Source organism: Aedes aegypti, chromosome 3 (genome assembly GCF_002204515.2).
Source record: "Aedes aegypti strain LVP_AGWG chromosome 3, AaegL5.0 Primary Assembly, whole genome shotgun sequence".
Taxonomy (NCBI): Eukaryota; Metazoa; Arthropoda; class Insecta; order Diptera; family Culicidae; genus Aedes; species Aedes aegypti.
The window spans coordinates 123237511-123249923 of record NC_035109.1 but is presented as its reverse complement, the minus strand read 5'-3'; the positions used below and the strand labels follow the sequence as shown (position 1 = coordinate 123249923).

General features: G+C 36.1%; 1 protein-coding gene and 1 long non-coding RNA gene across 7 annotated transcripts in view; both read right to left on the bottom strand.

Annotated features, from left to right (window-relative positions):
* Positions 1–12413, bottom strand: part of LOC5569098 (regulator of G-protein signaling loco) — a 171367-nt gene that overhangs the window by 149041 nt on the left and 9913 nt on the right. The gene's annotated exons all lie outside the window — the stretch shown is intronic.
* On the bottom strand, positions 7890–8542 carry LOC110677697. The gene is made up of 2 exons (XR_002501138.1): positions 8386–8542; positions 7890–8191 (listed from the first exon to the last, which is right to left on the bottom strand). It is a non-coding gene; the product is annotated as an uncharacterized LOC110677697 (long non-coding RNA).

Sequence of the window (12413 nt, the reverse complement as noted above, 5' to 3'; positions counted from 1 at the left end):
TGAATTCATTGTTTTTAAATAGTGTTTTACGGTTTTGTGCTTCACTGTGCATTTTAAAGTGAACGGGCCGTTCGTGAGTAGCGTCATAATCTTGAACGCAAGTTCACTGTTTGCTGTGTTCTCGTGCAACAGTAGAACGCGTTCAGTTCACTTTTGGCTCGCGTTCAGTTTGAAATACATCACTGCTCTCTATACCTGTAACCATTTACTTAATTTTGATAAAATTTATCGTCAATATGTTTATTGATTTCTAGGTCACGTTCGACTCAGCAACGAAAAGATAGCTGTGGCATATAGTGACAAAGACTTAAAAAGAAGATAGAAATATCTTGACATGAACTGAAAAAGCTAGAGGAGTCTACTTCTTTGTAAGATGAAAGAGGAATGAAAAGGAGAAGAGTATCCGAATAAACTGCTAAAAATTGCATTTAATCGCATATACTCCCTGATTTTGCAGACGATGACTATTGGAATCGATCGTAGTGCAGTAGAGCAGGGTTTCACTATTTTAAAGATGGACAACTAGGATAAGCTTGTAATGCCATTTACTCTTCCCTAACGTATTTAGTTGCAGAAAGAAGCAGATTCAGATGTGTAGGTTATGAGGCAGTGCCTGATGGGGATGTATGTAGTTGAAGTTGTTGAAGAGCCATAGAACACTTGTGACGTATGATAATGATATTACCCGTGCAGTAGAAATACGTATTCTTGATGAGAATGACTTCTTTTACGGATTACGTAACCAGCTTAAGGACCCACAACTTGCAAATGAAAACGACATTCCTACATTGTTGCTTGATAAAGGCTCATCTGACTTCATAGATCTATTATTTCTTTAACAACTTTCACCTCACGACCCTTTATCGTACAACACTGAAAAGTTTTTCGAAAAATAAATCAGTTTTCAATAATAATGCAAAGAGAGCAACGATGAATGAAAGCATGCCCAAATGAAACATCATTGTCAGTTTGCCCTGTATAAAACGTTGATTTTTCGCTATCTAAGCACATTTATTTGAGAGCAAGAGCAAAGACTATCAAGCAAATAAAATACGACAAACTACAGTGAGCTGGTCATTTAGAGCGCATGCCGGATGAAAAAGTTGCATCAATTAGGTGGAGATGAAAGACATCCGCGTATGTTCATTCTGATTTAGACGTGAGCGCACCAGAGTTACCATTCCAGATATGAAACAAATGGTTGATACTTGCTCTAATCGACTAACACAGTTATCACATTTTTTTCAAAATAATAACGCCAACAATTATTTGATTTTTCCTTACATTTCAGTCGATTAAAAATAGCAAAAAAACATTAAATTAAACATAAACCAGTAAACTATGCAAAACCCATACCTAAGCCACTCTGATAGGTTAAATCAGTTATAAATATTACTAATTATAACAACGGTAACAATTATATACCTTTCAATACTAGTTAATAAGAGTTTGGCCAACTTTTTGAGCGTTTCTGTTGTTTTTTTTTTTGGTGGTATGGTTTATTTCAAATATGAATTCTACGGAAATTTTTAGTCAAATACTTCAAATCAAGAAAACAAACAAAACTTATTCTACATCTTTTTCTACATCGATTGAGTAATGTTGGGCAAAAGTTTGACTTTAGTGCAAAAATCAACATTTCCAGAAAAACAATGAGAACACTTGGTCTTTCAAAATGTCCTTTTGTTTCTACAGCCACTATATTGCAGTATGGAAATAATCAAAATTGGTTCATACATACCGTCAAAACAACAATATTCGGACGACTTCCATTAGAAGACTTACCTGAAACAAAAGATGAAACCGAGAAGAAAGAACTTTTCCACGATATTTACACGACTTTTCCACATATACACAAAAGCGATGTGAATGGGTGCTTCGTGAAGCCCAAGCAGGACAGTTCGATTTTGCGTCGTCCGATAGATTTTGCTCAAGATTTCGCGCGTGTTTTCGTCGCTGGAGATTTTTTTCCTGTTTTGGAGCGTCTTGCTGGGTAGTGCTTCGTGAAACCCAAGCAGGACAGTTCGGTTTTGCGTCGTCCGATAGATTTTGCTCACGGTTTCCCGCGTGTTTTCGTCGCCGGAGATTTTTCTTTTTTTTTTACGCGTATCGTTATTTTATACAATCCGATGACCCTGGAAGGATCGGTTTTGCTTTTTACTGGCTATTGCGCAAAAAGATTACTGAACACTCGACAAGCATTTCGCGAAATAATATTAATACTATAAATAAGCTATTGTTTTCTCTTTTGATTGCCGCCATTCAAAAGATTAAATTGAAAACACTTAAACAACAAATGTTTATGGTCTATCGCCAGCTTTCTAGGCGAATCCTGACAATATACCTTCCCCAACTTCCAACTCCGTAGCACTTATGAGGGTGTCGCTGAGTCGGTGGCCTCTCATTAAGTAAGTGCTACATCAACATTTCCTTCCCCTATCCCAAGTTACGGTAAAGATGGGCGTGGCCGGGAATAGTGATATTCATGCTTTTAGTATTCTTGTTAATGATTTGAACAAGGTATACTCCCCTGCCTTGTTCCAGAAAGTAGTCAGGATGAGATTATTAAAAAGAAACATGAATGTTGCTAGTATCCAATCTACGAAGTATACCGTAACTACGCTAACGCTAACTACGCTATACACAAAAGCGATGTGAATGAAAACAAGATGACAGATGGTAAAGCAAAATGCTAAAAATCCCTGTAAACTTAGGTCGAAACCGATATATCAGCATTTGAGACGGGTAAAAAGTAGAATTAACCGAGATTTTAGTTTCAGAAGTTGCCGAATCTCGGTTAAAATAATTTTTTAGCTGAGATTTCAGCAAAATGTGCAAAAACCGAGTTGACTCGCATTTTCAAATGCCGAGCTCGCGAACAAAATTTAAGTATGTATTTAATAATTAAATTTTAGTGCTTTATCACCATGTTAGCCAACGGAATATGTATTTTTTTAATTTTTGTATATTGTTACAAAATGTTATTTATGCTATTTAAATCGACAAACAGCTACGCAAGCTCTTTGTATTTTTTTAGGAAGCTCTCTGACAGAATTAGGGTAGATGTACCAATAGTGGAGGTATTAAGCACGAATCAAATCCATTTAATTTATAAAACAATACCAGTATTTAGTCAACTTTGAAGGTAACCCAAAGTTGTTTTCTGCTGCTCCAGGATTCAAGAAGCTCTATCTATGGGCAGTACCTGACAGTGCCAGTTCTGCAGCTAATTTAATAAAAACAACATAAACAGAACTATCGCAACTATAGGAACACCCACAAACATTGCATCATTTACCCCATGTTGATTTTCGTTTGCCATCCGAAATAATTTGACAATTTATCCAGAATCATTACGGTTTTTACTGGTGCCATTTATAGATGACTGTCAATTTCCTTATCATATTCCAGTCTGCTTGTAAGATTTTTAATGGATCGTTTACAAGATGATACTCGGAGGATTACTGATTTACTTAATTTCTTGGTAAGATATCTTTTCGGACAAGTTTTGTTAAGATTTTTTAATAAGGTAAGGTAAGATTTAAGTTTCCTTCTACAGCCGAAGATTACTGTATTCAGCATTCAGCAAGTCTGTCAGATGATAGGTTTTCATGAAAAAATATTCAAATTATCGCCCAGAAAATTCAGCCTAAAGTTCTTTTCTTAAGTTCGATTAGAATCTTTTCCAAGACACTTTCAAGCAAAATTATTCACATTTCCCGTTGGAAATGTCTATAAAAATTAAACTTAATTCTCCAGGAAAATTATCCAGGAATCCTTATCTATTTGACACTTTGATTACCCATGTTTGTTTCCTGCTGATTGAGTTTTAAAAGCTGCCCCAGCCTTCACTTTTTTTTTTATATCAGATTTCATTGACTTTAATTAGCATTTTACTTTTTTTGCAAACAGTGACTTTTAGAGACCAAGTCGAATATGTGACAAACGAGTATTTAAATGTAAATCTCTACCAGCCTTGAATATTCGGCATAGAAGTGAATTTTGCCGTAAAACTATAATAGCTAAACAGTTATTACTTAATCGTTCACACTTAGATTTTATTATCGAAGTCGGTAAAATTTTACTGGGTTTTTGAACAGCAGAGTTAAGTCGGTAATATTTTATAAGTACCGAAAACTCCGCAATGCCAGGAAATGTTGAACTGTCAAAAAAGTACCGACTAAGTCAGTAAACATTTTTGTGAAACGTTACTGTCTTTTTCAGTACAATTATTTTTATTTACTTTTGTTTGCTGATTTTTTCGGTTATACGATTTTAGTACTACTGGTTGTTCTCAATATATTATTATTTATTAAGGAGGTTTTAACTTCAAAGTCATTCGCCTCCAAGGGTTCTCAATATGGATATAATGCTAAACGTTCCAACTTCAATTTCATCATTCCCGTTTTTATGTTCCAGTCGATCCCATGGTTGGAATCTGATGTCCCAACATTTCCTCGCAACGCTTCCCACACTCGGTTTACATGGCACCCTGGCATGATAGAGACTTGCCCAGTCTATCCACCAGAATCGGAGCGGCCTTCCGTAAGTTTGGGATACAAGGCTCATGTCGCTTCGCAACAAAGCGCTAGTTAAATCTTTCAGCTGCAAAAGCATTGGCGGAAGATCGTTGTGATTTTTATTCGTCAACAGACTTTCAAATACTTACCATGAGTTGCGACTTGAGACAATAGAGCTGGATGTGTTTAAATATAAATAAAATTAGAGTTTATATCAAGAAAATGAAAACAAAACATTCGCTTGGCAAATAGCAACCGTGGTTAGTTGTTTTCATTTTATATTAACGAAAACTCAGCAAAAAGAATCGATACTGATTAGTCAGTACTATCAATTTACTGACTTTTTGCTTTTTCTCGATGAATTTGTAATTTTGCGGTCTTGTCAGCATAATCGTTTACTGAGTTCAGAAAATTAGGAAAATTATTACTGAAAACTAGTACTTTCAACAAAAAGTGCTGAAATCTCAGTATTTTTTGTGATTTACTGATCGAAAACCGTAAAAAAATTACCGAACAGCGATGTCGTTTTTAAGTGTGTTCTTGAAGAAATCTTACCGATAAATGCTCTGTTGAATTGAAGCCACACACCAAACCGCCTAGCATTTTTCGAGGCTATTACAGCGTAATGACGGTTCTGACACACTTTCCAACACTTGAAACTTTGACTCTCGAGTATGCTTCACTTGTATCACAGCTACGATAAAACAGCATTTCCAAAACGACACATAATCACTTAAACCACCTAAACGCTATAACATCCATTTACACAACCTTCAAGTGCCCACTGCATTGAGCCACGCTTGTATCGAACAGACCTGCTGGGACACCTTTTCTTCAATCCTGACACTGATAACAGCAGTGATGTCACCGGACAAAACAATAACAACTGAAATAGAATTTGTTTGTCATTCTTCGCCGCCGTCAACCAGATAGGTCCGTCCACACATGGAATTGAGTGGGGTCGCATTTTTCATTCAAGGCCCACCGACGTCGGATCATTTGCTGCACGATTTACTGCAATGATGATTGCAATCACTTCTTCGGCGGTCAAGAAACTGCTCGGCGGTACATGTGTTCTGAATCAGTATGCTGATGGCAAATGGAATATGAGCTTACGAGTAGACCTGTGCGCCGCCGGCGATTCTTTTTACGATAATATTTCTTATAATATTGATAATATTTAAAAATATTTATACAAAAATAACTATGAAATGTTTGGGCATTACTTTCCATACCCCAACAGCTACAAGGATTCTTACAGAAACTCGATGTTTCAAGAAGTTTCTTCAGGCCTTCACCATCGAGAACCCTTTTCGCAGATTCTTCCGACGATGGTGTTCGATCCCAGGACCTCGACGTGAGTGGTATGTGTTCTAACCATTGCACCAGGCCCGTCCCCATTCCTCTATGAGTTATTTTAGGACTTTATCCAGGAATATCTTTAAGCATTCACCGAGATATTCATTGAAACTGAATTTACAATGAATTTCATTAAGGAATTTCTCCAGGATAACAGGGTGTCCGCATATTATTCGTACAAACTTTGAAGCCTCTATGTAGCAAAGCTGAACAAATTGATCAATTGCTCGAGCATTCCTACATGGTCTGATATCTTGACCTATTATGTTCTAATGCAGTAGTTTTTATGATTATGTTGGTAATGTTTGTGGTTGTTGGGAGATACTATCGAATGGTATCCAAACTCGATTTATTCACAATTTGATTATTAGCCTCATAGAAATAAAACGCGAGAATTTGACGAACGAATGCGTGGCAAAGGCGAAAGAAGAAGAAAAGTCGATCCCAAGGTTGTTTGAGTCGAAGGTTTCCATGGCGACGGCAAAGCCACCTTGGATGGTTTTCGGTAAGATTGTTCTGATTATGATTTTTACTAAAAAAAATAAATACGTGGCAGTTTAAAAGAAAACATCTTTTGAAAAGGAAGTGTGTTTTCAATTTTCGGTAATGCATGCATGAGGGACTTATTGTTTGTGAAGGTGACTTCTGAATAGACGTGTATCTCCAGCCATTTTGAAATGGATCACTGGATCTGCAATAACTCTAGGACTAAAGCTTTCTGCAAGAGCTTCAAGCATTGCAGAAAGATTTCTTCCATAATATCACTGCCGGACAGTGGGTGTTAGTTGGATTACACACACACACACATACACAATAGAAATAAAACGCGAGAATTCTTCCATGAATTTCTCTTAAAATTACTTCATATTTTTATCCCAGATTTCCCCACATGAAGTACTCCTGAGATTTTTCGATAAAATCGTCCAGCTATTCGTTTAAAAAAATTCGTTTAAATCTTACAAAAACCAGATATTTTATGAGAATTTTTGCTACAATTTTTACATACATTAATCTTATAACAACTTTACAGGATCATGGATTACTCCATACGTCACTCTAGGAATTGTTCCAAAAGTTTCTCCAAGAAATCATTCAAGAATGTATCCTGGGACTCCTTCAGAAATCACTCCAGCGATCCTGCTAATAATTTTCCAGGAATTTGTTTTGAAATATCTCAGGAGTTTCCTTCAAAGATTTCTTCAGACATTTTTCCATACACTTCTAGGGAAACGTCTCCAAATATATCTATTAATATTTGGAGATAAAACTTGAGTTTTTATAAGGATTGTATGTGGAAGGAAATCCTGCAAGGACCTTAAGAATTTTGTCAATGTTCTTTCTACAGAGATTTTCCGCAGGATTTTTTTCATGGATTCGAAAAATATTTGTCCCAATATTTTTCTTAAATTTCACCAGTTTTTTTACTACAAGATTTTTTAGGGATTCCTCTAAAGTGCATTCTAACCACTACACCATGTCCATCCACTAAGCTAATTGTATTTCGGCGCACAGGTCTACTCACGGATAAACAAAACAATCAGTCAGATAATTCGAGACTACGAAGCTGCTGATGTTTTCTTCGGTTTTCTGTGAGAAAAACAAGGAGAGATATATTTTTTGCTTTTTTTCATGCACACGGTGACAATTCATTACGAGGTTTTCCATAAGTGCGAGTGCTTTGTAAATCTCTTTTTGTTTCGTAGTCGCGAATGAAAAGTGAATTGAGCAAAAATGAAGTTTATTGTACTAGGTTTGCAACTCTTATGAGCAGCCAAGTATGACAAACAAATGAGCGCCAATCATCTGTTGACCTAAAGATCAAACTCTTTTCCGGTTATTAACACCGACGATCACCACAGCAAACGACTACTGGATATATCTTCAATGGGGTCTCTTCTCCCTGTGTCGGGCGACCATCACCTACTAACTAGTGCATAAAGGCACTCAATTGATTCCAATTAAAACCATTTTTAATTCAATCAGCTTCAATTTCCCCCACTTGCACACATGTATTTATATTCACTCGTGCATTCCGCTGACGACGAAGGAATACAGACAATAGACACCCATTGCTGCAGCACATATCCCATTCATTGTCTTGTCTTGGGACTTATACGTTTAGATCTGGCATGTGACACACTCTGTCGTCATAAACATAAGCGATTCCACTTGAGTCATGTCGTCAGGAAACAAACCGGCATGATAGAAACCAGAACCGGAAACGCTGGTGACATTCCAAAGACATTTCGATCGTACGTAAGGTTGGCTGAATTTGATTTCTAGTTATTTCTCAGAATTCTTGTAGAAGATCACTATTATATTTGGGCGTATTTATTAGCATTGCATTATTACAATACTCTCATTCATCAAATGAACATGAATCAAAGTCAAACCTCAAATTTTCAAGATCACAAATCTGGAGAACCATTTTTCACTATAAACGGATGTTCGGTTCTCCAGATTTGTTCTCTTGAAAATTTGACATTTGGTTTCGAATCATCCACACCTTTACATTTCGATATAACCACAATCACACATGATCCCGAAATCACATTTTCGATCGTACACGACCTAAAACACACGATTGATAAGCCCGGACCGTACCGATCCCTAAGATTTTGGAACCACGATTCGAACTCAACAAACACGCGCGCTGCACTGAACCCAGACACCATCTGAACTACGGCTCCTAATCCATCGTTCCTCATTACTATCAACGAGAGCAACTACAGTACCGTCATCTGGGGTCAAATTGATCACCGAGGTGAGTTCGATCAGGTTGGTTCCAAACAGCAATTCATCCCAACGATGCTGAATATTTCGTTGGCATTACAGACATTCTATGTTCTCTAGTTTATAGATGTCTTATACTGATTTTTCACTGTTTTGGTTTCATTAAGGTTAGGTTTGCATAGAAATATTCATAGTTTTTGAAGGTGTAAGTTACCAAAGCAGAATCTGATTTCGAAATCTTATCAAATTGATATCATTTTTTGTCATAACATATTGATAACATTTTTTGATAATAATTTCGTAGATCTAAATCTAACTTTTAAATTTGATATCATTCTAATATTCCTGATTCCAAATTGAGATGTTATTACTCAGTTCATCAAATTTACTGAAAATACATGCAATCATATATATGAGCTTTCCTTAGCCGCGGCTATCAAGCAAAGCCATGCTGAAGGTGTCTGGGTTCGATTATGGTCTTTCCAGGATCTTTCCGTAATGGAAATTTCCTTGACATCCCTGGGCATAGAGTATCATCGTACCTGGCACACAATATAGGAATGTGAACGGAAAATTTGGCAAAGAAAACTGTCAGTTAATAACTGTGGAAGTGCTCATAAGAATACTAAGATAAGAAGCAGGATTTGTCCCAGTGAGGAAGTAATGCCAAGAAGAAGAAGAAGAAGTGTTGATTTTATTTTGAAATAAAATGATCAACTACGCCAGTTGTAAGAATTTCGGCAATATTTTTAGATTCAGGAAACCCAAATTTAGTCGCCAGGACAATTTTTAATCTAAAACATAGTTTCTTATATGATCATCAATTTGGCCCCGGTGTGCCATTTTCAATTTTTAATATTCAAGCTCATTTTATGTTAAATGTTATATCATGATAAAAAAAAAACTAGGTAAGCTGATAGAGATCAATGAAGTAGGTACTGGTTTTGTCAAAAAAATACAATCCTTTTTTGAATTCTTATGGATAAAACAACAAAGAGTTGTAAAATAGTGATCAACATGCCCCCGGTTTACGGTACATTGGCCACATCGAACGTGCGCGGGCGGGTGCGTATGAAGTGCAACTACCCTGTAGTGAGATTTTTTTTCTCTTGGGGGCCACTCTCACTCGGTAGATTTAAGTGGCGAGACATGCTTTTGCCACCCAGTCAGCATCATAACATTGGCATGAAACTAACCAGATGCCTGAGTGGAAGTCACACGCCCAGAGGCCGCACGTATGACGATTCATTCATTTCGATTCGATATCCCACAAGGCAAGGGAAGTAGTATTTACATTCATTTCACGAGTAAGTAGTAATTTGTGTCGCATTTACTCCATGATTATAATCGAGAAACAAAACAGACTGACACGGTAAGTCTCTTAAGCTGTAAGCCCGTTGAAACGGTGGTGAATTCTTGTGTAGAGTAAAGTGGGGCAAAAGTTCGAGTGGGGCAAGAGTTTCTTTTTAAGATTTCTAGCTCAAATCAAATCAAAACTTAGAAATGTCATGGTGGTTCGAATGCTATTCAAGTAAGAGACTTTCACTCCAAATATCATAAAAATCGATTGCGATTTGGAAAAGTTATGGCTATTTGTTGTTTTTCGACGTAAATATTGTAATATTTGGTCAAACTTTCGATGCATAGAACCAAATGAAGATAAACTATTTTTCAATATTTTATGTAAGGGCGTTTCTAGGCCTATCAGTAGGATGCTTTGACGTGTATTAGTTTTTGCATAAATAGTTGGAATCAATTTTTGGCCCATAGCGGGGCAAAAGTTCGAATCTGCGGGGCAAAAGTTCGACCCATGTATAAATCCACGGAAAATTTTTCAAATATCCTGAAATCTACATATTGTCTTCAAATTTAGCGAAATTTGCCTGATCGTGCGAAAAATGTCACCAAAATTTAACATTTCCACTTAGTTTTGCGAAAAATTGCTATTTTTTGGGTGTATTACAATTAACCTTGTTTTGGGCATTTTTTGACGAAAATTTAGTGTGTATTTTTCGGCAAACATAAGTTTACGGCTGGTATAAAGTATGCCAGGCATAAAAGTATTGATATTGTGTCTTTTAGCCAACGAACTTTTGCCCCACACTAGATTCGAACTTTTGCCCCACCGGTGGGGCAAAAGTTCATTTAAGACAATCAATTTTGAAACTGTTATAACTTAAAATGGATAAATATTTTGGATGGATAAATTGTTGTTCAGCAAAATTATAGCCAATATGTTGAAGGTTCACTGTATGGTATTTGTTTTGTTTCATCTGCTATTATTTTCCTGGAAACTTTGATTATACCACTAAGGTCGAACTTTTGCCCCACCTTACTCTATGCTTATTATTTTACATTTTATCTTGCACTCAGGGCAGCCAACATCATTAGTTTTCAAATATTCAAAAGTAGTTTTTTGGTTTAACCTTCCTAATGCATTAAGAAAAAGTAACACCCTAATTTAGTTTTGTTTGTCCGTTTTTATGAACGACACTTCACACGTAACAGATTGGCTACCATTTTTCTGAACAAACTTGTGTCAAAATATTTAGCTATTTTAGTAATAACAGTTTCAAAATTGAATGTCTAAAACGAACTTTTGCACCACCGGATAATATACCGATAATGGACAAAACATTTGCAACTTTTTCGATTTTTCATACAAAATTACCATCTTTGGAAAGCTAGATCTCAGTGATTTTCACAGAACATCAGACATAACTTGAATTTCATCATATTTATGAATATTTTTTCAAATTACGAGTTTAAAAGTAATAACAATTTAACTAAAGTGAAATTTTGAAAACTATCTATCTCAAAATCTAGGATCCCTACACAAAAACTGTCTTTAGCAAACTTGTTCATCTTGTCAAAATCTACAACTTGCTGAAGATATCATGAAGCTATTCCTTCAATATGTTTAGTTATGTCAATTATGAAAAAATATCAAAAAATTCACTTTAGTCAAATCGTTACTGCTTTTAAACTAGTGATTGGAAAAACTACTCAAAAATATATGTCAAAATTCATTGAGACCGGTCCATAAATGACTCAGATATAACCCTCTAAAATTGATCATTTTGTATGGAAAATCTAAAAAGTTGCAAATGTTTTGTCCAATACTGTATGGCTCGAACGTTTGTCCGTTGATTCAAACTTTTGCCCCATTATGCGACCGAGTTCGACCGATTATTACAATTTTCACATCAAAGACCAACAAACAGCCATGACTTTTCCCGATCTCAATCAATTTTTATAATGTTTGGCGCATTCAAACAACCATGATATCTATGACATTTGTTGTGAATTGAGCTAGAAATCTTAAAAAGAAGTTTTGCCCCAATCGAACTTTTTTCCCACTTCACTCTATGCATCAAAATAAAAAAGGTCAATAGCTTTGAAATGGTCTGAGCAATCCGTTTTTGAACCGATTTTCACTATTTTGGAATTTAGTAAACATTTTGTCGCTTGAATATAATGACGTACGACTAAAATTTCAGGGTGTTTTATTTTATCGAAACCAGGAATTCCTCAAAAAAAATAATCCACCAAGGATTCCTCCACGAATTCTGCCAGAAATTCCTCCGAAGATTCTTCCAGGCATTCCACCAAAGCTTGTTCTAAAAATGATACCAAGGATTCATCCAAGAGTTTACCAGGCATTTCGTCAGGAATTTCAAGTAGGAATCCTACAGAATTCTACCAGGGATTCGTCTGGAAATTCTTCAGCAACAATTGCATCAAGGGTTTCTTGAGCCACTTTACCAGATATTCCTCCAGTAAATCTGCCAGGAATTTCAC